General features: G+C 54.3%; 1 protein-coding gene and 1 long non-coding RNA gene across 2 annotated transcripts in view; one reads left to right on the top strand and one right to left on the bottom strand.

Annotated features, from left to right (window-relative positions):
- The window catches only part of LOC120370544 (zinc finger protein 420-like), a 339196-nt gene that overhangs the window by 207407 nt on the left and 104499 nt on the right, over positions 1-27290 (top strand). The gene's annotated exons all lie outside the window — the stretch shown is intronic.
- On the bottom strand, positions 3421-7691 carry LOC120403205. Its single transcript, XR_005597483.1, has 3 exons — positions 7574-7691; positions 6017-6170; positions 3421-4945 (listed from the first exon to the last, which is right to left on the bottom strand). It is a non-coding gene; the product is annotated as an uncharacterized LOC120403205 (long non-coding RNA).

Genomic DNA, 27290 nt, shown 5'->3' with positions numbered 1-27290 from the left:
GAGATTCACATGCCTCCTAGCTGCAGAGGCAGGAGGTGCCCCCCCACCTCTCATCGTTGCTCCGTCCCGCTGCTCCTGGCTGGGACTCTCCTGCTAGGTGTGCAGAGCAGGGGGTGAGGCACCAGACAGCAAGTGTGAAAAATCAGGACGGGGTGGGGGTAATAGGCATCTATATAATGTGACAAAGTTCCTCCTCTACCTTGGTGGGTCCTGCACTTATTGGCAGATTTGCTCACCTCAGTGATCTTCCCCACAGTTTGGGTCAACTCCTCCTGTGTCTGATCAGGAGTTGGGAGTTTTGGGGGGAACCCAGGCCCGCCTCTACTCCAGGTTCCAGCCCAGAGCCCTGTGGATTGCAGCTTTCTATAGTGCCTCCTGTAACAGCTGCATGACAGTTACAACTCCCTGGGCTACTTCCCCATGGCCTCCTCCAAACACCTTCTTTATCCTCACCACAGGACCTTCCTCCTGGTGTCTGATAATGCTTGTACTCCTTAGTCCTCCAGCAGCACACCCACACCCACACCCACACCCACACCCACACCCACACCCTCACCCTCACCCTCTCACCTCCTTGCACCTCTTGCTCCCAGCGCCTCACATGCACTTCCTCTCCTCTGGCTCCCTCCAGCCTGACTGGAGTGAGCTCCTTTTTAAACCCAGGTGCCCTGATTAGCCTGCCTTGATTGGCTGCATTTTCTAATCAGCCTGTCTGCCTTAATTGGTTGTAGCAGGTTCCTGATTACTCTAGTGCAGCCCCTGCTCTGGTCACTCAGGGAACAGAAAACTACTCATCCAGTGACCAGTATATTTGCTCTCTACCAGACTCCTGTACTCCACTGGTTTGGGTCTGTCACAAGACGTATTGAAGCATGAGCTTTTGTGGGTGAATACCCACTTCGTCGGATACAATCTCGGTTCACGTTGGATTTGAAAAGTTGTCCTTCTTTGTCTGTACACCACAAGTGTCCATTTTAAATCAGAGGATTCATAATGCCCGATGGGCTACTTCCCTGTGATACACAGGGTCACAAACATCGTGGTGAATAGGACAGATTACTAAGTAATCACAGTAGGTTTCAACCCTGTGGGATCACCTGTAAGGAGTTTTCCTTCCTTTAAAGAGGGCAGAACCCAAACCCCATTCAGAAGATGCAGGGAATCTTACAGTAAATTCTTCCCACGTGGTCCCCTTTGTAAAGCCCGTCTATCGGAGCTTGCCTTAGTACATGTGGAAGTACAGAAAGAACTGACAGGGATCTTAATGCATGACAGTCTTTGTTAGCAAGAGTTAGGCTAGCTGTAACCCTAATAACGCGAGATTTGTAGAAGCGAGGATTGTGTGAGGCGAGTGGAAAAGAACTGTGTGAGAAGTTGTTGCAACCTTGCACTGATAAAATATGTAGACTGGCGTCTTTTTAGAAGTGAGAAAAACAAGATATCAGGATGACCTATGTATAAACAAAATGCAGCTGTTGCTTATTATTGTCTGTAACAAAAGTATAAATGCTGGCTGTAATTGTTTACCTGTTGAGAGACCTGTCTAGGAAGGGGAGACCCTATGTCCTAGTGCACTCTCTCCCTGTTGTAGCTGCTAAACAGAATAAAGTATCTGACTCTGCTGCACCCAAACAAAAACGCGAGAACTGAGTTTTTCTCTGACACACAAGAAAATAAGGCCACACAGTGGTAACCACACAAACGAGACTTTATTTACTATGGGGAAAAGGGATAGGATAGGATAGAGAAGGAGCAGATTAACAAAATTTTAACTCTGGAAATGCTCCACTCTCACAAACAATCAGGGCCAGCTCCAAGGGTTTTCCCACCCCAAGTAGCCAAAAAAAAAAAAAGAAAAAAAAGAGCCGCGATCACAATCTGTTGCAATTCAGCGGGAGGTCCTTCGCTCCGAGTGGGAGTGAGGGACCCGCCGCCGAATACTTGAAAGTGCCGCCCCCCTCCGGAGTTGCCGCCCCAAGCACCTGCTTTATAAGCTGGTGCCTGGAGCCGGCCCTGCAAACAATTACACCCATGAGGTAATATTGATGTTCTCTCTGCCTTCTCATGCAGGGGCAGCAATGGACGGCTGCTGCTCTCTTGACATTGGACATCAGGGATGGACTTCAATGCTGGACACAGGAACGGGTGAGTAGACCTAACTAAAAACCCTCCCTATCCCTCTTTGTGTCGTCTCTGCCTGGATGTTAGATCCTATCTACGCGGATTCAATCCATGCGTGGGAGTGTGCTTCCGATCCCAAAATAATAAAGCAAATGGCAAAAGGTCACCGCATTCTTTTCCCAAGTCCAAGATGGCCCCCTACAGATAACCCAAAACATCCATGCCTTTCTTCCCTTCTTTTACTAAAATTTGGCAGGGGCAACCAGCATTTTACAACCTGGAGACTGGATTTGACCAATCGGGGGTTGTTCTGGGACAGGGTGACCCATCCAGAAGGGGGTTGTATATCTCCTCTGAGAACTCCTCCCTCTGTCCTCTACCAATTGAAGTAGGCATCAGCCCTGTAGGACCACCACGAGAGGGGATTTGACCAAACAAGGAAGTGCTGTAGCGGAGTGACCTGCCCGCAACAGGATCCCGTGGTCCCTCTAAAAAGTCCTCACATCACCCTCTACCCTTGGTGAGGGTTTCACTCCCACCTTAGGCCATCACAGAAGGGAAACATGTACCAATCAGAAAAGATATAGCCCGAAGGTGTAGGCTGTGATTTCCACAAAACACATCCTTGGAACGAGTTGGCCTCTTCCCCGCAGTGTTGGGTTGCGACTTCCAGGACGATGCTGCCAGCCACGCAAACATGGAGCTCCGGAGATCAGCGTCTTCTGGCCTAGGCCTTCAGGCACTATTTATTCTGATCGGTACATTTCCCTTCTGGGACGACCTAAGGGGTGAGTGCGAAACCCTGACAGATTAGCAGAGGACGGTGGGGGATTTCATGGAGAGGTGATGGGCCCCTCTTACGGACTGGTCACCACACCACAGCACTTACCCTATCCGGTGAAATCCCCTCTCTGGTTGGTCCTAAGGGGATGAGGCCCACCCCAACTGGGGGAAGGTCTCGGAGGGGTTGTTGCCGGCACAAAGGGCCCGAGGAGGGGAAACAGCGGGGTTCGTTGCCCGGTGTGCGTCGCACTAATTAACACACCAGGGTAGAGAAGAAAACCAAGTTTATTTGAGCCCAAATAAGGTGCAAGGGAGAAAAAGCCATCTCAAATCCTGCACACCCGCACGCAGGTGGGGTCCCAGCATTTATACCCCCCTTGTTTTTCCCCCTTCCTCCCTCCCCCTTGCAACAGTTACACTTAACACTATAATGTAGCTTGTTAGAACTGTTCTCATTCACATGTTTATCTATGGCCTTCACAGCACAGACGCATGCAGACTTTCCTCCCCCTTTTCCCTTGTCTTACAGCCGCTTTTTGCTGTTTCGAGGTATACTGCAGCTGCAAGCTAAGAAAGCTGACAGTTACACATTTTGCTTGCTGTTTATTAGCATCTTAGGTTGGTTAAAGTTTACAGCATGGAAGAACTTTGGTTCACTCAGGCCTAGAGTCACAACTTTGGTTCACTTAGGCCTAGGGACACCAACAGGGTCACATGACCCACTTCCGGATGAGTCACTCTGCCCCAGAACTTTCCCCTATTGCTCAAATCCTGAGGCAGATTGATGGCAATAAAACACCCCCAGATTGGTAGAAGAGTGGGAGGAGCTCTTAGAGGGGTCACGTGCCACTCCTTGCTTCAGCTCATGTTTGCATCTTGACCCTGAAAGTCTCATGTCATGGGATCACTCTCATGGTGACAGATGAGCGATGCCTTAGAGGTGAAGGGGCGAGGTCCCATGGCTGAAACCAAATGCCCTTAGCCTCAGGGTGGTTTTGCATAATGGCCAGAGTCAAAATGGCTGCCCTCCCCCTCAGGGCTGTGTGGCCCAACAACCAGAGTCCGTGCGGCCCCCCCCCTCCATCGGGGCTGTGTGGCCCAACAACCAGAGTCCGTGCGGCCCCCTCTCTCCATCGGGCCTGTGTGGCCCAATGACCAAAGTCCGTGCGGACGCCCTCTCCGTCGGGGCTGTGTGATCCAGAGACCAGTGTCCATGCCGCTATCCTGCCTCTCACGCCTGTGTGGCTCGATGGCTCCAGATAATATGGCTGCTCTCTCCCTCAGTGCTGTGTGGCCCAATGACCAGAGTCAATATCGCTGCCCTTCAGTGCAGGGCTGTTTGGCTGAGAGTTCAGAGACAAGATGGCTGCCCCTTCTCTTGGGGCTGTGCAGTCTAGTGGCACATTAGGGAGGTGGGCTGCCACCCAAGGATGGATGGCGGCCAGGACGGGGGGAACCGGGCCTTCGTTACTCCCCCGGGTCCTAGCCCAGGGCCTTGTCCATGGCCAATGTCTTTGGCATTGAGTCAGTGGGGATCCAACCAGAACATCTGACATCACTCAGCATGACAATGGCTAGTTCTCCCCAGTTACTTCCTACGAGATGTCTCTAGGCCATGGGCTGGGGGTTTCTGGACTCCTGGCGTGGGAAACTCCCAGAGACTCTGAGCTCTCTTGCACGTCTGCAGGCACCCAGGGACGGGGTTGGGTCTGGGTCTCGGTACCTCGGGGATCTGCAGTCAGGGGCTTCAGCTGCTTCTGGACTAGAGCCTACAATGTGCATCCTCCATTTTTGGCATCTGCCTAGACTGAGCTGAGCTGCTCCCTTTCACACTGGTGCTCCAGTTGTAGCATGTTCGGCAGGGCTGAGGAGGGGCTTGGCTTCCTCTGCCTAGACTGTGGGGTTATGTGTGGCTGGTGCACCCCGGCACATCCTGCTCTGCCTCTTCTGTCTCCTCCTTCCCATGCAACAGCTGCTTTGCCATCTCCCAAGAGATGTGATGAGTGGTGGGCTTAGTTGTCTCCTGTTAGCCTCTAGATGTCTGTAAGAGGGAGAAAGGGCAGGAACACAAATCAGAAGAACAAAACCTTCAAGCAGGGTAGTTTTCCATGGCACAAAACCACCCCACTTTGGTAATGCTCACTTACAACTTCCCTGAGAGCTGGCATTGCTTAAAGAGAGCACCCAATCCCCCACAACCTCCGCTACCCTGTGGGCTGGCAATGGATAAAGAGAGTCTGGGAGAATTTCTCCTCTCTCTGCCTGGCTCTGATGACTGAGGGAATCGCATGCAAGAAGCTCTGTGAATGTTGGGCTCTGTGCAGTGGGGAGAGATGTCAGACATGGAGCCCAAAGGTGGGGTTGTCCTGACTGCAGTAACTTAATTGCAGTGAGAGAGATTTCAGAGCTCAGCTACAGGGTTCTGCCCTGTAACCATGTATGGGGATGGGGCAGAAGTGGGGCAGTGATGCACTCATGAAAGGAGTAGTGCTAAGGGGGGGCCCATGCTGCAGCTACTAAAGCCCCTGTGTGCTGCGTTCCAGCCAGACCGGCTCTGCCAGGCTGGGGTGGGGCGAGGCGGCTCCACTCACTGCCGTTCCTCTCCCCCGCAGCTGCGTCGCCGCGACGAGCACCACACCAGGAACCTCTGTCCCGGGAGCTGCTCTTGCCTGTAGACTCCACCCCCCCACAGCTCCCATTGGCTGGGAATCGTTAATCCCACCCTGGCCCTACTCCTCGCCTGTTCCAATCCTGCTCTTCACTCCTGACTCTGGCTCCAACCCTTGGCTCCCCTCGGCTCAACCTCCACCACCCTGACCACTAGGCCCCACCACTGCTGCTCCAGCCACTGGGCTCCACCATCCGTGCTTTGGTGTCCGACACCAGCAATATGTAGGAGTTGTTCACCTCACTGCTTTCTGTGCGTATGGCCCTGCATTTGTCAGCTCTGATTTTCATCTGCCATTGTGCTGCCCAGTCACATGGCTTTATTAGATCCCTTTCAACTTCTTCAAAGTCTTCTCTACGCCTCACTGACCTACATAATTTTCTATCATCTGCCAATATCCACCTCGTTGTTCAGTCCCTGTTCCAAAGACGCTGTTGTACATACCATAGCAGGACAAAGGGGTCTTCTGTGTCGGTCCCGGTTCCCTAGTCGAATGCAGAACCCGACACGAGATTTCCAAGCTTCTGCAGCCATTTGTAATATCTATTGAGGATGTACCATGTGGTCCTGTCAGATGTCAAAGGCACTTCCTGAAAAGCTGAAACAAAGAGGAAACAGGTTGAAAGCCCCATGGTGCTGATGTGACTGGTGCCTAGGAAACCTCCCCTTCAGATGGCCATTGCCACATGCTATTAGCTACCCAAGAGTCTGGGGGCACAGAAACAACAACTCAGCTACTCCCAAAATAGCCCTGGACACAGAGGAGACCCCATTCCGTGCGTAACTTCCCCCTCCCATAGCATACACACGTCCACACACACGTCCACACACTAAAACACCGGCAGGTGGCAGCAACTGTTATTGGGATGTAACAGAAAAGTGACAAGAGCAGAGGTGTTAAATCATCCAACATTTACGCACAGATCTGCAAAGGGATTTAGACTCCTAACATCCACTGAAATCCTTTGTGGCCCTGTGCCTTCCTTCCTTAAGAGGTCACAGGGAAAGATGTTTCCAATGTGCACTCAGGGGTTTTCCTATGAGCTGATAACCAGTTCTGAGTGGTTCCCCGGCCTGAAATCTCTCCATTATAGGGAGGGCAAGTGATGAATCTTTCCCTACAGAGAGTAATTGTCATCATCATCATCACCCTTAATAATAACAACAGCCCTTTTCAATTCTGTCAGGCCTTCCTTTAGAGACCTTCAGACCTCTATGAAGACAGTCTCCCCACACAGCTCTAAGGCTACGTCTATTCTAGGAGCTAGGGATGGAATTTCCCTGCTCCCATACACATATTGTGGCACCTCAGTGAAAGTGACCATCCTTCTTCCTTAAACACTGTCCTTAGACAGGGACACATTCAAACCTGTGTTCAGGCCCTGTGCTGCACCCCTGTACTTCCCACAGAGGCACAAACACACAGAGGTATTTCCTTACTTTCATAGAGGCCGGAGATGCCATCTTCATTCACTGTTTCAGACAACAAGTCGCAATAATGGTGGATAGTATTTCCTAGACAGACAATGAATCTCATTTCTTTTCAAATCCTTTGCTGAAAACTGCTAAAGATGCAGCCATTCCCCCAAGACAGCCCTTGAGAAATTAAATACATTCCTTACATCTGTTCACAAAGCACATTAGATAAAGCATCAGAAGCCTAGAAGTCACCGAGAGACTCATTTCCAAAGGAGATTGAATTCACATCATGCTGGTTTCCCCTAGGTGCAGCCAAAGAGGAGTTGTGGACAGGGGAAGTTGGTGCAGTCGATACAGCTAAGTTGCTCCCTTCATCTTGGAAGACATCTTAATTCTCTCTCTCTCTCGCTCTCTCTCTCTCTCTCACTCTCTCTCTCTCTCTCACACACACACACACACACACACACACACACACACAGAGTTTTAGGATTCTGGTGCTGTCTGAGGGAACAGAGCAGCTGTCTAGAAAAGGGCTTTGAAAGAAGCAGTTCAAAAAAGATCAAGTGAAGTTGCTCTGCTTACCAATGAACAGGGCTGCAGAATGTCTTATTGTTGTCTGTGAGCTTTCCAGGTACTCCTATGCTGACGAAAGCTGGAGTTTTGACCTCTGGCTAGGCTCCTGCTGGATTTCACAGCCCCTAGGCACATGGGGATTGTGTTATAAACACCTCAGCTGGATGACTCTGCAAAGTGTTTGGCAATAACCAGCAGGACTCAGAATTCACAACATATTGAGATGAAAAGAGGCACTCAGCCCTCTCAGAGCTGTTATTGCCGGCTTTCTGCAGACTCAGGCAGGCTGCACTGCATTTATGCTCTTGTCATGTGAGGATTATTTATTTATTTGTTTTGTGACAATTAGGGCTGGAACTTTCTGTCTTAAGAGATTTACCTCCGTTGCGCAGCTCCATAAGGATAAGTGTGTTTTTTCACCACTTCCTCAGCCATGGAATAACTAGGGATCTGACTACAGGTAACAAGCCTGCACTGGTCCCCAGGGGACAGACAGATGGCCCTCATGGACCTCTTCCATCTCTATCTTCTCTCACGCAATAGGGAGCAGCCAGACCTCATGACCCAGGGATGTGGAGTGAGCCCCAAAGTCATTTATTGGCCTGATGGGAGAGGAAGTGGAGTGACCCATAGAAATCAGGACAATGCTGGAATTCTCCAGAAAACTGGCACTTCTCCATCCCGGGGAATGCAGGAGGAGGGTTGGCTCCTCAGTGGTTGGGCCTAGGCATCTCCTCTTAGTGAGCATGGACAGCTCTCTGCACAGTAGGAAACTCCCTCCAACTGTGTGAGCCTGACGGACCCTTCCTGGACTGTTGCCTGTCTGTAGGAGCAGGAAGAGAAATAATGGCCTGAGGTGATAACAGCCCAGCTCCCTACCTGTCCGATGACAGCATGTGCGCCACACAGCTCAGAACCACGTCCTGAGGGTAGGAGTCAGCCAGCAAGGCCGTGGCCCTCAGCGCTGCTTTTCTGGCTCTGGGATCACAGACATTGTCCAGCCAGATGAAGATACATCCCATGATGTCTCCAACCTGGAAGAATGCCAGAAAGTTGAGGGATGGATTTATCAATGAATGGTGTCCTCCCAGGTAACCCCTCCTGGCAGCCCTGCAAGCTGCCTCTCACCTCGGTTGCCCATCTTGGCTCGTCCATAATCTCAAGAAAGAGGCTTTGACAAGTCCAGGAACCCCAGTCTTCCTGAGGTCTGGTTTAGCACCTTAAAGCTCAGAAACACACACAAAAACCTTACCGTGGGCACAGCCCAAACTCCCCTGATGTCCCAGGGCCTTCCCTGCCTCAGCAAACTGCTCTCAGCCCTGCTCTCAAGGGCTTCCCTGCAGGAGCCTTTCCTCCATCTCTGCAACTTCCTCTTGCTCTTTCTAGCACAATCAGTTCCTCCAGGCCAGTGTTTCTCAACCTAGTTTCCATTGTGGGCCACATATGTGTTGTGTGGGGCACATCCAATACCACCTGTTTGGCCCTGAGGATGTCCCAGGTAGAGAAGCACTGCTCCAGACCCAGCTGGTTCTACTGATGTACCCCAGAGCCCATCCCAGAGATGGCAGGCAGGGCTAGTTGGACGGGGCTAGCCAGCTCCAGGCCCCAGCCCTAAGGAGAACCTCTACACTGCTAGCAGGAGTTAGAGCCCTGCACAAATCAATTTGCTGATTCAGGGGTCATTTGTTAACTTCCCGCTGGGACCTGCTGGAAACAGGGAACTCGGCCAGAGACAGGGACGACCTGCAGGAAACCCCAGGAACAGGCAGGTTTGGGGAGGAAGCCAAAGCCCAGGAAGGGAATAAGTCTGCACTTACACGCCAGGGGCAGGCAGTATCTGGAGAAGGGCAGGAATGTCACCTATTTCCAGGCGAAGCAATTAAAGGCAACATTTAAAGGGCTGTAGGGAACATGGACCCTGATTCCTTTCTCGATAACCCCACCTGCGCAGGCTTGGGCAAGTCAAGGAGCTCTCTGGGCTTCAGTTTCCCCAGGTGTCGAATGGGTTGAATTCCTACCTCCCTGGAGGGCGGTAGAGCTTCATTAATCAGTGGGAATAAATGACTCTGAGAGCCTCCTACCCAGGGGATGTAGAAATGAAGTCTGCCAGAAACCTCCCTAGGCCAGTCTAATTCACGGGGGAGGCACTCAGATCCTGTGGGGATGGGCAACAGAATCAGAGCTAGGGAGAGACAGAGAGAAAAGTGCAAAGCCAAATTCCTCCTGATCCTTCAGCTGGAAAAACAAGGCCCTGCAGCATGTCTGAGGAAACCATGTCTGCTCCTGGAGCCTAATGTGGAGACCCATGGGCAGACGAGGTAAGTGCTGCGCTACCAGAGCTGGGGCTATCGCGCCCCTTCAGTGGGGCTGGGCTGTCCTCAGGGCCGTGTCAGAGCTCCAGCGGGCAGAGAACACGTTAAACACCTGACGCTGCAGATCCCCGCAGCCAAGTGATAAAGGGAAAGGGGCTGAGCCAACCTTCAAAGCACCATGCCCATGTGTCCCAGGAATGGTTTCCTAGGAGAGGAAATTCTCCCCTCCCCCTCTCTGCGCAGCATCCCCCTGCCCCACGGCGGGAGTCTCTTACTCTCTCCATCTGGTCTCCATGTAGAGAAACGATGGTCATCAGCTCTTCTTCTGCAGCTTGAATTCGCTCTAGGATGGGTGTTGTCAGAGCCTTCACGGCTCTCACCAGCAGGGCTTGGAGCTGGGCTGAGGAAAGCTGCTCCCCGGGGGTCTGCAATGAAGAGGGACAAAGCCTGTTGGGACTGAGTATTTCCATTGCTCAGCTGCCCTGGAACAGTCTGTCCCCGCGGGAGGCTGGCAGCGCCCAGTGAGTGTGGAGACTCCAGCTGAGCCCTTTTCTTAACAAACCTCAACAGGTGCCGAGGTTTCCTCAGTCATTCATATGCTTCCCCCTCCCCCTCTGCCTGAGAAGAGATGGGAGCCTCTCAGCCAGTGCTGGGACCCCAAGGCCACCCCATTTCCTCCCTCTAGCCCCTCCTCCCAGGAAGCCCAGTTTTTGCTGAGAAAGCCTCAGTGGCCTGCAAAGCCCATTCAAGTTGCTTGTTGAGTGCAGCCGAGGGGTCACTGGAGAACCTGCCCCATGTCCCATCCCACCCTGAGCGCCTGAGCAGATTGGCTCAGCAACTCTAGCAGCCCACAGTGTCTGTGAGGAAAGGACTGAGAACAGAGCCCAAACAGAAATGCCTCTTCCTTCCCCACCCCGCAGCGTGTGGTGCTGCCACAAAACAGGCAGGAATCGCCAGCAGGACAGAAAGTAGCTTCGACTGAAGGAGCAAGTCTGCCTGGTTGAGGAGGATCCCAAACCGTGGGCCTCTGGGGCCAGACCCCCGTGGGTCAGAACTCACTGGGCACAATGTTACTGCAGGGGGCCTGGTTGCAGGGGGCCTGGTTCCAGGGTCACCTAAACCCAGGGCCTGGGGTGCTGGAAGTCTTTACCCTGGTGACTCAGGCACCTCCTGAGTGTTACTGCAGCTGGCCTGTGTGGCTGGATTAGCACCGTCTGTCCTGGATGCCAGCAGCTGAGGATGCAGTAGAGCACACCAGAGTGACACACTCGCATAGATACTCCAGTTCCCTGGCATGTAACAAGCTCCCAGAATTGCAGACTGTTGTATGTGCTGCAGGGTGCTCTCTCAGTAATCATAAGAGTTATGAAGGCGTCTAGATGCCTGGCAGATGTTGGCAGGCGAGATCCAACTTGGGACCTCGGGAGCTTAGTGCAGAAGCCTCTACCGCATGAGCTAAAACCCAACCGGCTGTTAGCTAAGGCTCTAGCACAGACTCAATTTATCTCTGTCTCTAAGTGGTCCTGGTGCCACTAGACAGCCAGGACACCATACCCAGCAGGTGTGTGGGTTACCCCTAGAAGTGCAGGGAGGGGCCTGGTACGATTTTCAGCAGTGCCTGAGTCCCATGGAGAGTGCATCAGAATCAGGCAGGTGAGTCAGGCACTTCTGCAAATCCCACTAGGCACCTCTGTACTTCTTGAGGTGCCTAAACCCCTTTGTCAATCTGGACCTCATTCAAGCAACCCAGCGAAACTTGTAAAGACTGGCTGGAGTCGATCACACTTGAAGAGTGTTTCTTTTCAGCTCCCTGAGCAAGAGGCAGGTAGGTCTCCTGTCAGAGATCCCAGCTCCAGGAGATATTAATACACACAGCAGGGGATGCTTTCCATTAGCACAGTCACAAAGCGTCATTATCATCATCATATGGGAGCTGCTTGGTAATGGGGGGTGGGTGAGAGTGCGCTCTTCTTCCTGCTCTTCTGGGCTCCCCTTTTCCCACTTCCCCTTCGACTCGGGCGCCTCCATCTTCATCCCTGGAGCAGAAAGAAACATTCGTAACATTTTGCTTTTCCATGTATTATCCCTGGTTTACAGAGGATGGAAGTTGGGCCCAGAGCCCAGAAGCGACTTGCCCAGGGTCAGACTGAAGGTTGTTGGCAGAGCTAAGCAGAGAACCACACGAGGCTTCCTCGGACCTATGGGCCAGTTTCTTTTCCATGGTGTATTCTACTCGTCCCCTCCCCTTGCACACCTTTCCTGTCACTGATGGGCAACAGGCCTGATTTGCCTTTAACCCCCCAAGAAGTAATGGCTCAGCTCTGGTATGGTTCCCAGCTGTGACCTGCTGAGACCTCTGGAGCATTTTATTGATGAAACGGACCCGATCCAGGAGAAAAGAAATGATTTCCTACAACGTCCAGCCTCTCTGTTCTCCTTACAGCCTGGATCAATGTTAGTACTCCACACCCCACAGTGCCAGACCCCCAGAGGGGGGGTGACCTGACACTGTCAGCTCTCCCCACCTCAGCGATGGACCTTGGCCACCCTCGCCAAGAGAATCTGGCACTAAATGGATTCCAGACTCTGTGGTACCCATCACTGTCCCATGATAAGGCCCTGATGTATAAGGCTTATAGGGTGACTGTTGTGAGTAATCCTCACATGCTCCTCGCTAACCATGTGGATTGAATCCTCACCTGTGGGATCCAGTTCAACTTTCCCTGTATCCTCCTGCAGCTTCACATCCTCTGACTCCATCTGGTTCTCAGCTGCTTTCTTCTTCAGGGACAAGTGCGTCCATCTTCTTTGTGAGGAAATTGTTCTCTCCTCATTCCTATCTGCCATGGAGGTGTCAGATTGGCTACAGACACAGAGTCTTTTCATGCCTGATAGGATGGACCATGAACATTTCCTTCTCTGTGGCTTCTTTGGCAAGGCCTGTTCTTGCTGGCTGAAGTCAGAGCATGCCTCCACTGCTGCAGGTTGGACAAGCACTTTGTGCACATGGATCTCTCTGTGCTCCCTAGAGGCGAGTCTTTGGAAAAAGGAACGAAGCCTACAATAGAAAGACGAAGGAAATAGGTTTTTCTGTCATTCTCTAAAGGAAGGGAATTAGTTTGCCTAGGATTCCCAGATCCAGGAGACTGGTCTTTTGAAGCCATCTGCTCCTCTAATAGCCAGGACTGATTCATACAACTGAGAACATAAGCACCACAAGACCATCCATCCTGGGTCAAACCAAAGATCCATCTAGCCCAGTATCCTGTCTTCAGACAATTACCAGTGCCCCAGAGGGAATGAAGAATACACATACATTAGACAATCATTACATGAGACAAAAGGTTTCTATTCACAGCTGGAAGGCAAGAAGTGCATTGGGGCAACTCCAGAGGAAATACTATTTATGGAGGTATCAATCTAAATTCTACACCAGTTTTGTTATCTTCCCTTTAGGTGATACCCATGGAAATTCACCCCCACTCGTCTGCTGAAAGATAAAAGAGTGGAAATCTGCCTCCAGAGAAGGTGAAAGGCTGGCGCAGGAGGGAGCTGAAAGATGCCGACATTCAAATCAAAACAAAATGTTGAGAACTGACTGGTGCAACACTGGCCCCCGCCAGTCCCTAGGGTGGCCGACCTGAGCCTGAGAAGGAGCCAGAATTGACCAATGAACATTGCCAAAAAGCCACAGTGACATGGCAGCAGCCCCCATCCGCTACCCCCCAGCCCCCAACATCTCCCACCAACCGGCAGCCTCCCCGATCAACGCCTCCCCCCCCGACTCCTCCCACCCGCCATAATCAGCTGTTTTGCAGTGCGCAGGAGGCTGTGGTGGGGAGGGGGGAGGAGCGAGGGCATGGGAGGCTAGGGGGAAGGGGCAGAGGCCTTGGGGGAAGAGGTGGGGTGGTAGCAGGAGTGGTGCAAAGCAGGGGGTTGAGCAGTGAGCACCCCACAGCATATTGGAAAGTTTGCATCTCTAGCTCCAGCCTTGGAGTCAGCGCCTATGCAAGGAGCCACATAGTAACCTCTGAAGAGCCGTATGCAGCTCTGGAGCCAAAGGTTGGCCACCCCTACACTAGGAGAAGGAGGCACCAACCTGGCATGTGTGATCTAAGGAGCAGGAAAAGAATCTGGGAATTACCTTCTGTGAAAACTCATCTTCTTTCGAACATCTGTGGAAATAGCTGATTCAAGAAGTTGTTGAGAAATGGATAGTACGTGTCTATTAGCAGCTCCTTGGGTCACCAGCCGTTGTCAGCCAAGCCAGTTGGCAGACTGCAGGCAGGGCAAAAACGCTGAAGCAGAACATTCCTTGCTGTTGGGATACGTGACATCACAATAAACTTATCCATAAACACACCTGGACACGCACCCAGAGAGACACGCACACACAAGAGTTAGTAACATTAACAACACTGAGACACTCACCCAAAATCTCTAGGAACTTTGATTTTGAGGAGGGGGATTATTGATGCCAATTGCATAGGAGCTCCGGGCGTGGAGCACCCACAAGGAAAAATTAGCGGGTGCTTAACACCCACTGGCAGCCAAGCTCTGCCCTCCCCTCAATGCTTCTCACCCGCCAGTGGCCCCACTGAGGAACTCCTCCTGCTCCCTCCCAGCACTTCCTGCCCCCCACAAAACAGCTCTGTCATGGAATTAGGATGCTTCTGGAGGGTAGGGCTCAAGCGGGGACATGGCATACTTGGAGGAGGAGATGGGGAAGAGGTGGGGTGTGGGTTTGGGGGAAGGGGTGGGATAGAAGCGGGGCAGGGGTGGAGCAGGGTTAGGAAGAGAGGGGGCAGAGGTTTAGAGGAAGGGGTTGATTTGGGGGTGCGGTGGGGCAGACCAGGAAAAAGATGGGGTGGTGCTTTGGGGAAGAGGTGGAGTGAGGGAAGGGCCTGAGACAGAGCAGGAGTTGAGCAACCACTGGCCAGAGGGGAAGTCGGTGCCTACTGAGGGGATGGACAAAAAACGGATAGAATCACAGAAGATTAGGGTTGGAAGGGACCTCAGGACGTCATCCAGTCCAAACCCCAGCTCATGGCAGGACCAACCCCAACTAAATCATCCCAGCCAGGGCTTTGTCAAGCCGGGCCTTAAAAACCTCCAAGGATGGAGATTCCACCACCTTCGTAGGGAACCCATTCCAGTGCTTCACCACCCTCCTAGTGAAATAGTGTTTCCTAATATCCAACCTAGACCTCCCACACTGCAACTTGAGACCATTGCTCCTTGTTCTGTCATCTGCCACCACTGAGAACAGCCGAGCTCCATCCTCTTTGGAACCCCCTTTCAGGTAGTTGAAAGCTGCTATCAAATCCCCCCTCACTCTTCTCTTCTGTAAACTAAATAAGCCCAGTTCCCTCAGCCTCTCCTCATACATCATGTGCCCCAGCCACCTAATCATTTCCCTTGCCCTCTGCTTGACTCTCTCCAATTTTTCCACATCCTTTCTGTAGTGGGGGCCCTAAAACAGGACACAATACTCCAGATTTGGCCTCATCAGTGTTGAACAGAGGGGAATAATCACATCCCTTGATCTTCTGGCAATGCGCTTACTAATGCAGCCCAATGTGCTGTTAGCCTTCTTGGCAACAAGGGCACACTGAGAAGCTAGATATGAATTAGCATCCACTGTAATCCTCACATCACTTTCTGCAGAACTGCCGCTTAGCCAGTCGGTTCCCAGCGGTGCATGGGATTCTTCCTTCTTAAGTACAGGACTCTGCACTTGTCCTTCTTGAACCTCTTCAGATTTTTTTTTGGCCCAATTTTATAATTTGTGTAGGTCACTCTGGACCTTATCCCTACCCTCCAGCATATCTACCCCTACCCCCAGCTTAGTTTCATCTGCAAACTTGCTGAGGGTGCAATCCATCCCATCATCCAGATTATTAATGAAGATGCTGAATAAAACCGGCCCCAGGACTGACACTGTTCAGCAGGGGAGGGGGTGGAAGAGAGGAGGCACACAGTGAGTGGTGGGGACCCCAGAGAGGGGGGTGCAGGGGAGGAGAGGGGGACTCAGCCAGGCAGTGGTGGGTGATGGGGGTGATGGGCCTCGGAGAAGGGGCAAAGCAGATACAGGAAGAGATGGAGCCCAGGCTGGGCACTAGGGCCCAGGCATCTGTGGCCTGGTTGGTGGCAGCTGTGCAAGGGGAGGCTTAGCCTCCCCGCCTATTATACCCACCACCTGTGCTTCCACTGAGGGATCGCCAGAGTCTCAATGTTCCCCGGAGCTCCCCTTCCCTGATAGGCCTCAGCAACTAGAGCTTGTCACTAGACCACTCACAGCCTCCCTGCGGGGAGCGTATGGATCCAAACAGGCTGGAGACATGTTATTGCAGAAATCACTGGGGACTCGGGGAGCATCTTCAGCTGAGGAGGGTGACACACTCCACAGGAGCTGAATTTCTGAGTCGGGGCTGAGTAGTGCATGGTGGATGCGCAGCACAGCTGTGAGGCTGTTTGCTGCGATTGAAGCACCAGGATCAATTTAGTGGGGGTCTAGTGAAGACCCACTAAATTGACAGCAGAGCGCTCTCCAGGCGACTCTGGGACTACACCGGGAATGACAGGAGTAAGGTAAGTCTCCCGTCGGCCCAGCACAGAGTAGACACAGCAGTAAGTCAACCTAAGCTATGTCGAATCCAGCTGTGTTATTCACGTAGCTGTAGCAGCGTCACTTAGGATGACTTACTGCGGTAGGATGGACACAGCCTGAGGCCTGAGTTTCCACTGCAGTCTGGATGCTCAAACACCAGCTTGGCAACACAAATCACCAAGCCCAGGCCACGCAGAGACAGGCTCAGTGTGCAGTCTGGACACCCCCTCAGACAAGCCCAGGATTGTCACATGAGGAAATCAGTCCTTTTGTTGGACTTGCTGGTAGAAGAACCCAGTGATGTTGGAGCTCCCCAACCGTCAGTGACAAACGCAGTGCTCCAGCAACTGAGCTCTAAGGCTCGCTGCTGAAAGAAAAGCTTCACAAGTGACAAAGGGCAAAGGGAGGTGCTGGTCTTTGGCCAAGGGCAGGGAATCCCACCCTCAAATACAGACTATTTCCCTCATTGTCTGTCTGTGCTGGGGCAGGAGCAATAACACGGCCTCCTGCATTTGCTATTGCAGAGAGTCGGTTATAACAGTCTCCTCAAACACAGGGTGCGAAACAGGCCTCAGACCTGACTGGATGTAAACAAGAACTATGAAGCTAGACTGAGCCAGCTGAGAATTCAGATGTGCCCATTTCCTGGAGGGATGGACTGACCTGTGAGGGGACTGGGACCAGAGCTACCAAAGTTTAACTTGCACTCGTTCAGCATCTTTCCTCCGAGTGCCGTCACTGTAGGTTAAAGCCTCCAGCCCCGGACTCCTCGCCAGCTCTGGGGCTGACAAGCTTTCCTTGTGATTGGATTCTGTACAGCAGGGGTGCAGGGAACCAGGTGCATCTGACTCCTTGGTGAGGTTTTGCATGCATGGTGTGTGTGTGAGTCTTTGTGTGTCAGAAGCAATGAGTGTGGTTCTATCGCTGAACCGACAGTGTTTGTGTTCATTCCTGCTAGCTGCACAGGGGTTTGATGTTGCTGCTTTCAATCCTCTGGCTCTACGGGGATAAGGAACAATTCAGGTCATCACTGAACTGAAGGAGGGAGATGATTTTCTGACAGGGAGGGACGCCTCCTCTTAAAGGTGTTTGGCAGGCAGCCTCCTTCCCAGGTCTGTCCCGACAACACCCAGTTGAAAAGGGACCCTCCCCAGCCCGGTGAAAATAAGCAAATGAGCGAGCATGGGGGAGAGTGAGCGATGGAGGGAGATGGAGTGAGCGGGCCAGGACCGCGGTGGAGGGGCGGGACAAGGGTGTTCAGTTTTGTGGGGTCAGAAAGTTGGCGACCCTAGATCCAGGGGAAACAACTCAAACACCCAACGAGGCTGGCCAGGGGCAGGACATCAGCTTTGAGGGGAGGCAGTGACATCACAAAGGCCTTTTGCAGAAACTCAGCCTATTGGGCAAAGGTGGTGGGGAAGGGGTGACCTCACAGAGAGACCCCGACATCAGCCGGGCAGGCCCGAGGTGCAGGGCCAGGCCAGTCTCTGAGACCCCCCCGGCTTTGCTGCCCCAAGTCTCCTTCGCGAGGTCTCTCCTCGAGGGCTGAGAGAGAATTAGGATTCACGGATGTGAGCATGAGGAGGAACCTGTGTGGCGTTTTCTCCTTTCCTACCACTGATTGTGCCAAAAACAAACTTCCCTTTTACAGGGTAAGAGGCTCAGAGAGGTTTGGAACCTGTTCAGTCTGATCCACCTGGCGCAGGCAGCATTCTAGGCATAGAAAACACTGGCTTCAGGTGGCAGAATTTGATTTCCTACCTAGGATTTGATGGTTGGAATCCCTGGGGACATTGGGGTTTGTCCTTTTTGGTTTCCCTTTTCCTCTTTCCTCCCTCCTTTCTCCTCTTCTCTTGCTTCTTTTCCCCCTTTCCCCTGCTTCCCTTCCTCTACCAAGGAGGGGTGTGTGGAGTGAGGGCGGGGGGGTGTGTTACTTTCATTGTGGGAGGTCTTCACCAAGAGGTGGGTCTGGATCTGAGAGTGATCCCCTCTGATGATGATCTGGGCCGTCCTTTGGGACTTCTGGTGAGACCCCTCAGCCTCAGCCCCTCAGAGTCTCAGTGCTGATTGGCAGAGCAGGGGGCTATCGACAGCGAGGAGACTCAGGTCCTTTTGGTCTCTTTTCAAATCAGGCAAATAAGTCACAACCAATCCAATGTGTGGGATTAATTTTCCTGCTTCTCTCCATTAATTGTCTCTTAGCAGGTCATGATTTCCTCTAATGGTCTAGGTCTTCTAAAATACTTGCTGAATAATTACTATGAACCACTGTTGGTCTGTAGCTCACTTGTTGTGTGCACCAATATGGAGGTGAGGTGTGACACTTCACCTGTATATTGGTGCACATAACAAAATTCATTCTGCACATGGAGGGTGCGTGGCAGGGGTGAGGCTGAAGGGTTTGGAGTGTGGGAGGGGGCTCAGGTGGGGCAGAGGGTGGGGTGCAAGGGCTCTGGCTGGGGGTGCAGTCTCTGGGGTAGGGTTGGGGATGAGCAGCTCAGGGCTGGAGCAAAGGGTTGGGGTGCAGGGGTGTGAGGGCTCCGGCTAGGGATGCGGGCTCTGGGGTGGGGCTGGGAATGAGGGGTTTGGGATGCAGATTGCCCTAGGGAGAGAGGACTCTCCCCCTCCCACCAGCTATCTCTCACCACAGCAGATCAGGGTCAGGTGAGAAGACACCTGTCTCCTGGCCACAGCAGGGGGATTTGGGGCAGGGGGAGTGAACAGGATTTATTTTTCCTAAATCAAAAGGGGAAAAGGAAGGAGTTATGCTTCAGTTTTTACCTTATAAACTTAAGTCCTGTCTAACCTACAAGATTCTCTGGGAATAAGACACCATGTCATGTGGTGACATCACAAGAGCAGAGAGGGTGAGAACTACAGCAACTGAGAGGGCAGGGGATTTAGAGTCAGATTGTTTCAAATGCTGCATCCGTCAGCTGACATTTGACAGCAACATTTGGCTAACAGAATGGAGAAAGGAATTCTCTGCTAAAGATTTGACCTGCCCATTTGGCCAACTCCACCCCTTCCCTGACCGGAGTGTGCTCAGAACAATCCCCCTCCCACACACACACACACACAAGCCCACAGCTGGGCTCCCAGCACAAAGCAAGGGAGGGGGTTGCTTGTCTTGTTTTACTTTTTACTTTGCAAAAGGTTTTTTCAAAAGCATTTTCTGCCCCTGTTCCCCATGGCGAGGAAGCGGATGGTTGTGGGGAAGGGAACCTGCGAGTGGTGGAGTCGGGAACTTGGGGAGAGGCAGAGGGAGGGAAGTGTGTGAGGGGGTGAAGGGGCAGTAGGGTGAAGGGAGGTTAAAGGGGGTCAGGTGAGGCAGCTGGGTGAGGGGTTTGGGGGGAAGGCTGAAGGAGGGCAGCTGGGGAGGAGCCTGGGGGTAGGGGAAAGTTGAGGTGGACAATGAGGGGAAGGGGACCAGGGCAGTTGTGGGAGGCTGAAGGAAGCAATGGGGGAAGTTGGAGGAGGCTGAAGGGGGTGATGGGGGAAGTTGGGGGAAGCTAAAGGGGGCAATGGGTTGAAGGAGGCCGGGGCAGAGAGGCAGTTGTGGGGGCTGCTCATCCCCATGGGAGGGGAGGAGGAAGAGGAGCTGCCCTTCTTTCAGAAGCTGTTTCCTGTTAGAACTTGCAACTTCACTGTTCCTGAGCAGGGTCCTGTGATCAAAAGGGAACTAGAGAGATTCGTGGTCCTGCTTTCAGCAGGGGGTTAGGCTTGATGACCTCCTGAGGTCTCTTTGAACCCTAATTGTCTATGATTCTGTGTTTCTGTGGAGGACAGGTCCATCAATGGCTATTGGCCAGGGTGGGCAGGGATGGTGTCCCTAACCTCTGTCTGTCAGAAGCTGGGAATTGGACGACAGGGGATGGCTCACTGGATGATTCCTGTCTGTTCATTCCCTCTGGGGCATCTGGCATCGGCCACTGTCGGACGACAGGACATTGGGCTAGATGGAGCTTTGGTGTGACCCAGTCTGGCTGTTCTTCTCTTCTAATGCTCTTCTCCCATGCTCAGTAACAGCTGCAAGTTGCTGCCCTCATGCGCCATCAGAATCTGCTCCCTGCAATCAAAGGCAGGGAAAATCCCCCTGAAGGGGGGAAATCGGAGGGCTGGGATGGGCAGAGGGACAAAACTGGGACAGGATCAGGGGTTCAGACGGGGGCTGCCCTGCCAGATAGATGCAGAAGGGAAAACCGCCAGCTAGAGGGAGGCAGAGGGGATAAAAGTTCCCACAGATGGGGTGAGCTCATAGACTCATAGACTTTAAGGTCAGAAGGGACCATTATGATCATCTAGTATGACCTCCTGCACAATGCAGGCCACAGAATCTCACCGATCCACTCCTGTAGCAAACCCTTAGCCTATGTCTGAGTTATTGAAGTCCTCAAATTGTGGTTTGAAGACCTCAAGCTGCAGAGAATCCTCCAGCAGGTGACCCGTGCCCCATGCTGCAGAGGAAGGCGAAAAACCTCCAGGGCTTCTGCCAATCTGCCCTGGGGGAAAATTCCTTCCCGACCTCAAATATGGCAATCAGCTAAACCCTGAGCATGTGGGCAAGACTCACCAGCCAGCACCCAGGAAAGAATTCTCTGTAGTAACTCAGATCCCAACCCATCTAACATCCCATCACAGACCACTGGGCATACTTACCTGGCAGTAGCAGTTCCAAACTAGGGTGTGGTGGATGGTAGAAGGACTCGTGTTCCTCACGGGATGGTCCATCTCAGCCCCACCCCCCCAGGGCTGTGGTGTTAAAGGCCTCGGGTGACCCAGTGCCCAGGCACCACAGCTCTGCTCTAGCTGAAATGGTGACTGAGCTGCCAAGGGAGACGTGATTCAGGGAAATAGTTTAAACCTCCCCCTCCCCCCCATCATAAAACAAACTGATGATCATCGGTTCATCCCTTCACCACTGAACTGTCCAGTGCCTGGGTCAGAGGTGGAGGCAGGAGGAGAGAGACAAGAGTGGGATTTGGGGTGGGCTGGCACAGCTAGGTGGGTCGGCTGCACCCTGGCTTGGGGAGAGGACAGTCGGTGGGAGACTGTGGAGTGGCAGGGCCACATTGGGCCTGGGGGCTTGTGGAGGGAAGCCCCATGGGGCTGTGAGAGGGAGAGTGGGTGGCACCATACCACGGTTGTTGGTTGGGCCTGGGGCATCTCTGGTGGTGGCACCAGCAGGGAGGGGGTCTGCCTGGGGCTGGTGGTGTTATGGCTGGGCCTGGGCAAGGGGATGGCACAGCTGGGAGTTGGGGGGGGGTCTGTGTGGTGTGGGCTGTGGGGGGCAGGGATGGATGGGTGAATCAATGGGGCTGTGCTATGGGAGGAGGAGATGGCAGGGGGTGGTTGGGTTGCAGGGATGGGGACTGGGAGGGGGAGGCTGTAGGGGACGGGATGGGGACTCAGAACAATGGCCTGGCTTTGGCTGTTGGGGTGGGAGGCAATGAGGCAGCAATGAGCCCCCCCCACCCGGCTGGGAGGTTGTGCGGGGGAGGAGTTGATGTGGCACAGCAGGGGTGGAGGAGTGGCTGCACCCCGGCTTTGGGCCAGGAGAAGAGTTGATGGATTGCAGAGTGGCAGGTCAGGCTGGGGCCTTTGGGGTATTTTAGGGGGCAGCCCCATGGGGCTGTGGGAGGGGTAGTGGGGTGACACCAGGCCATGGCTGTTGGTCGGCCTTGGGGCATCTCTGGCGGTGTGCACCAGCGGGGGACAGGGGGTCTGTCACCCACTAGGCTTAAGGTGTGGCATCGACTGATCTAGTGACATTTTATATCTTCATTTTTATTTACAAATACAGATCGATCCCCTCGGCCGGGACCTGTGAAATCCCTGGGCCCTTGGGCATGGACCCCTTGGCCCCACATCGCTGCTGGGGGGGCGGGGGTGATGCTACAAGCCATGGAATAAGAGCCAGGCCCCCCCAGCTAGACCCAGGGACTCCAGCTCGCCAGGGCCCAGGAGGTGCCGGGCGGAGAGAGCCCAGGGCCCAGCCCGGCAGCAGGAGTGAATTGCGGGTGCTGCCTCGCCAGCCCCCCGGGGCCTCATCTGCTGCCGTGGGGGCCCCCTGAGCCCTGGCTGTGGGCGGGGGAGGGACATTCCCACTGCTCCCCTGCCCCCAAAACTGTCCCGGGGCAGAGGGAAGCTGCAGCAGCGCCCAGGGTTTGCAAAGTGGGGGAGGCAGCAACCTGTAGGGAGCCAGGGTGGGGGGAGTCGGGAGGGGGTTGAAGACGGGCAGGGGGCTCTGAGCCACAGGGCATTGTGGGGTGACTAGGGATGTGGGAAGGGGCAAGAATTGGGGATCAGGGATGTGGGAGGGGGCAGGAACTGGGGGACAGGGATGCAGGGGGTGGGAGGGGGCAGGAATTGGGGAACAGGTTCACTTTGTTAGGTTCACTCCCTCTGGGGCACCTGGCACTGGCCACTGTCAGTAGACAGGATACTGGCCTAGATGGACCTTTGATCTGACCCGGTACGGCCATTCTTATGCTCTTATGTATGTAACAGGGATGCTAGATAGGGCAGGAGGGGAGTGACCAGGAATGTGGGAGGGGACAGGAGAGAGAAGGGGGATGTAGGAGGGGATGGGAGGGGGGTGACTGGGGATGTGATGGCAGATTTGATAGCTGCTTTTAACTACCTGAAAGGGGGTTCCAAAGAGGATGGATCTAGACTGTTCTCAGTGGTGGCAGATGACAGAACAAGGAGTAATGGTCTCAAGTTGCAGAGGGGGAGGTTTAGGTTGGACATTAGGAAAAACTTTTTCACTAGTAGGGTGGTGAAGAACTGGAATGGGTTACCTAGGGAGGTGGTGGAATCTCCTTCCTTAGAGGTTTTTAAGGTCAGGCTTGACAAAGCCCTGGCTGGGATGATTTAGTTGGGTTTGGTCCTGCTTTGAGCAGGGGGTTGGACTAGATGACCTCCTGAGGTCCCTTCCAACCCTGAGATTCTATGATTCTATGATGTGGGAGGGGGCAGGAGAGGGAAAGGGGATGTGGGAAGGGGTGGGAGGGGGCAGGAATTGGGGAACAGGGATGCAGGGGGCAGGAGGGGACCAGGGGGATGTGGGGCGCTGGAGGGAGGCTTGGGAAACACACAGGTATCGAGGGGCAGGGGGAGAGTTCTGGGGCTGGACTAGAGGGAAACTCTGAGTGTTGGATAAAGGGAAGAAAAGGGGGGATTTGGGGATGGGCTGTAGGGGGGCTGGAGGGAGAATATGGAGCAAGCAGAGACTGGCTGGGGAGGGCAGAGCCAGGGGGCAGGAGGAGGGAGGGGGAAATACAATGGCAGCTCCCCCAGCCCATGGGGTAGGAGAGGGGGAGAGGCTGCCCCCCCAGCAGCCACTGGGAATCTTTTTCCTCAGAGAGGGTCAAACCAGGCATCTCAAAGGTGAACCGGGGAGTACTGGGTTTACTGGTTTGCTTACTGGTTAACCGGACCTTGCCAGTTAACCTCGCCGGCCAGCCAGCCCCCCTGGGCTGGAGGAGCCCCGGCCGCCGGGGGCTGGGTGATGTGGGGCAGCCCCACGCCGGTGGGCAGGCAGGATCCTGGACAGAGCCGTGCTGGAGTGGCTCCAGCCCTGTCTGCTTTGAAAATGCTGAATCTTTATTTTAACTGGTAACAACCTCCCCGCCTCCCCCCCCGCTCCGCCACACACACACTTTTTTTGGTTCAGTTCTGGTTCAGGCGGTAACACAAATGCAGAGGTGGAGATTCGGTTCTGGTTCATGTATGAAATCCCGGGTTGAACTGAATCTCCAGTTCTGCTCTCGGTCCAGAGGGGAAATGAGCTCAGCATCGGCCTGACTGTCCCTGGGGGCTGCGGGGGCAGTGCAGGGAGGCTCGGTCGTTAGCTGCCCCCAGCAGAGGCTCTGGTCATTGCTCAGGCCGAGGAGTCGGTGTCTGTCTCTCTCTGAGCTCAGGATACTGGAGGCCTGGAGCTCTCCGGGCTTCCTGGGGCAGACGCTGCTGCCTCTGCTCGGATCTGAGGGCCTGGGCTGAGCAGCTGCTGGTGCTGAGTGGGGTCTGTGCTGGGACAGACCATCACTATAATCCCAGAGCAGCTGTGCCCAGCCGAGGGGGGATTTTCTCCTGGGTCTGGAACTATCCCCCTGGGGCAGCCCTGGGCTCTGCTGGCATCAGCTCCTGAGCCAGAGGCTGCAGGTGATGAGCGAGATCCGGGGGAAGTGCTGAGACCAGGCTGGAAAGTGACTCTGCAGAAATGGCTCCTGCTCACCCCATCTCTGTCCCTGAATGTCTGCGCGGTGCAGAGCTGTTGCTCCAGTGCCCCCAGGCTCACCCCCGTTAACAGTGTTAACAGTGGCTGTAGCTACTGGTGAGGAAACGCCCACGGGAATGCAGGACAGTGACTGGCTCTTCATGCAGGACGGAGGGGGAGAGGCTGGAAGGGGCAGCTGGAGCAATCAGTGGGGAGGGAGGTGCCGGGCACCCAGCCTTGCCCAGTTCCATTCCCTGCAGCCCCCCGGGGCAGACTGACTTTCCTGGGAGAGGGGAGGGGCAGGGAGAGGAAAAGCCAGGTCCTGCCTCTGCCTGGTGCCCACGCTGCTGGGGGAATGTGCTGCTGAGGGACAGTGTCGGGGGATCCTCCAAAGTGGCTCCTTTGATTCTGCTCTTTTCTGGCATTTGGCTCAGAAACTCTGTTCCTGGGAGAGTGTAATAGCATCTGGTGGGTTTAGTCCCGGTGGGAGAGGTCGGATCTGTGCTGTAATAGCGTCACTGAGGCTTCTCCCAGCATGGCAGAGTCTAGAGCAGGGATGGGCAAACTATGGCCCGCGGGCCGGATCCGTCCCTTCAGGGCTTTGGATCCGGCCCGCGGGATTACCCCTGGTGGTGCTGCAGGCCCGGCGCTGCTCTCAGAAGCAGCCCCCGGGCCGGGAGGCAAAGGGCTCCATGTGCGCACGCAGAGCCCTCTGCCCCCCCTCCCAGGGGCCACAGCTCTTCCTGGAGTGGCGTGGGGACAGGGCAGGCATGCAGGGAGCCTGCCTTGGCCCTGGTGTGCACCACTGCCACCCCGGAGCCACTTTAGGTAAGCAGCACCGGGCTGGATCTCAAACCCCTCCTGCCCCCTGCCCCCCAACTTCCTGCCCTAAGCCCTCTGCCTGTACCTCGCACCCCTCCTGCACCCAACGCCCTGCCCTGAGCCCCTTTCTGCACTCCTGTGCATTCCAACCACCTGCCCTGAGCTCCCTGCTGCACCCTGCACCCCGTGCACCCCAACTCCCTGCCCTGAGCCCCGTCCTGCACTCCGCACCCCTCCTGTACCCCAGCCCCCTTCCCTGAGCCCCCTCTTACACTCTGCACCCCTTCTCTGCCCCAATCCCTTGTCCTGAGCCCCTTCCTCCACATCCCGCACTCCACCCCCCGTGCCCTGGCCCTGCATACAATTTCCTCACCCAGATGTGGCCCTCGCCCCAAAAAGTTTGCCCACCCCTGGTCTAGAGTGTCTGTCTGCAGGGACAGAGCCTGGGGGTGTGAAATGGACTAACACTAATTCAGAAACCTCCCGAATTTCCCTTCTCATCCTGACAGGCTGCAGAATAACGACCTTGTTTTGCTCCAGAGCATCCCATCTTCCTAGGTGCCAGGGCAGGGAAATGGCTGTGGTGGATCCAGCTCAAGTAGGGGATTTTGGGGAGCTGCTGGGGAGGGTTGTTGTTGAGGGGGAGGGTCAGGAAACACTGAGGGTGAGGTGGGGGGGCAGGGACTGATAAATCTGCTGGGACATGCTCAGCCTAGGGTCTGGTTTATGAACAGACCCATTGGCAGTGTGTGAACATTCCCCCATTTTTGAAGCTGGAAACACCGCCCTGGGTGGGGCTGGGAAAACAGAGCAGAGCTCTGGAGCCTGAACCCCCCAGGCAGAGACTGCGATGAAATACAAAGGGGAGGTGCTGGGATTCCTGTCCCTGTTCCCTGCACTGAGCTTTGCCTCCCACATCAGCCAGTGCCTAGTAGGTGGGTGGGAAATGGGAAGACCCTGCCCTCCTCCGCCTGCTGGGAGGGACAAGGAGCTCTCCCCTTCTCTCTGTTCCCTGCAGCCTCCTGGCCACTCTGGGCAGAGTGGGGTGGGATTTTGCTCCTCTGGCCCTCCCAGACCCGTCCTATTGTGCTTCTTCCCCCATGAATAGTGGGGCTGTGGCTGGGGCAGCAGGCACTGAGTGGGGGGCACTTGTTGTTTCAGGGGCCGGTGAGCTTCGAGGAGGTGGCTGTGTATATCCCCATGCAGCAGGGTGCTCTGCTGGACCCCGCTCAGAAAGCCCTCTTCAGGGACGTCCTGCAGGAGAACTATGGGACTGTGACCTCGCTGGGTAAGGGTTCCTGTCCCCTCAGCTATGTGAAGCCACAGGGTCTGCATTTCTGCAGCTGGTCAGTTACATTAGAGGGGAATGGGTCGCATAGTCTGCAGCGCCAGTGTGAAAGACACGTTCACGTCCAACCCCCTCCAATGGGATAGGGGGCTCATGGACCTAATGGACATGCTAATTCATCCCCGTCCCTCCAGCTGTCACAGGGGCAGGAGCAGTGTCTTATCCTCTCTGTATTAATTCTCACTCAGACACAGCGTCTCTGTGCACCTCCCTTCCTGGGACTGGCTCCAGGTGTGGGGAGGGCTCTGGGGGTTCAGACACAGGCAGAGATTTAACCCCAGAGCTGTGTGTGCCTCAGCAAGTCCCCCAGAGCCACAAACCCTGAACGCTCCCGATAATGCTGTGAGAACTTCCCGTTCCCTCCAGACATCAGCCTCTCCCATGGGGGCTTAGTGACCACAAATAATTAACAA

Source organism: Mauremys reevesii, linkage group 1 (genome assembly GCF_016161935.1).
Source record: "Mauremys reevesii isolate NIE-2019 linkage group 1, ASM1616193v1, whole genome shotgun sequence".
NCBI lineage: Eukaryota > Metazoa > Chordata > Testudines > Geoemydidae > Mauremys > Mauremys reevesii.
Note: the sequence above shows the minus strand (reverse complement) of the source record. Positions and strands in the feature narration are given on the sequence as shown.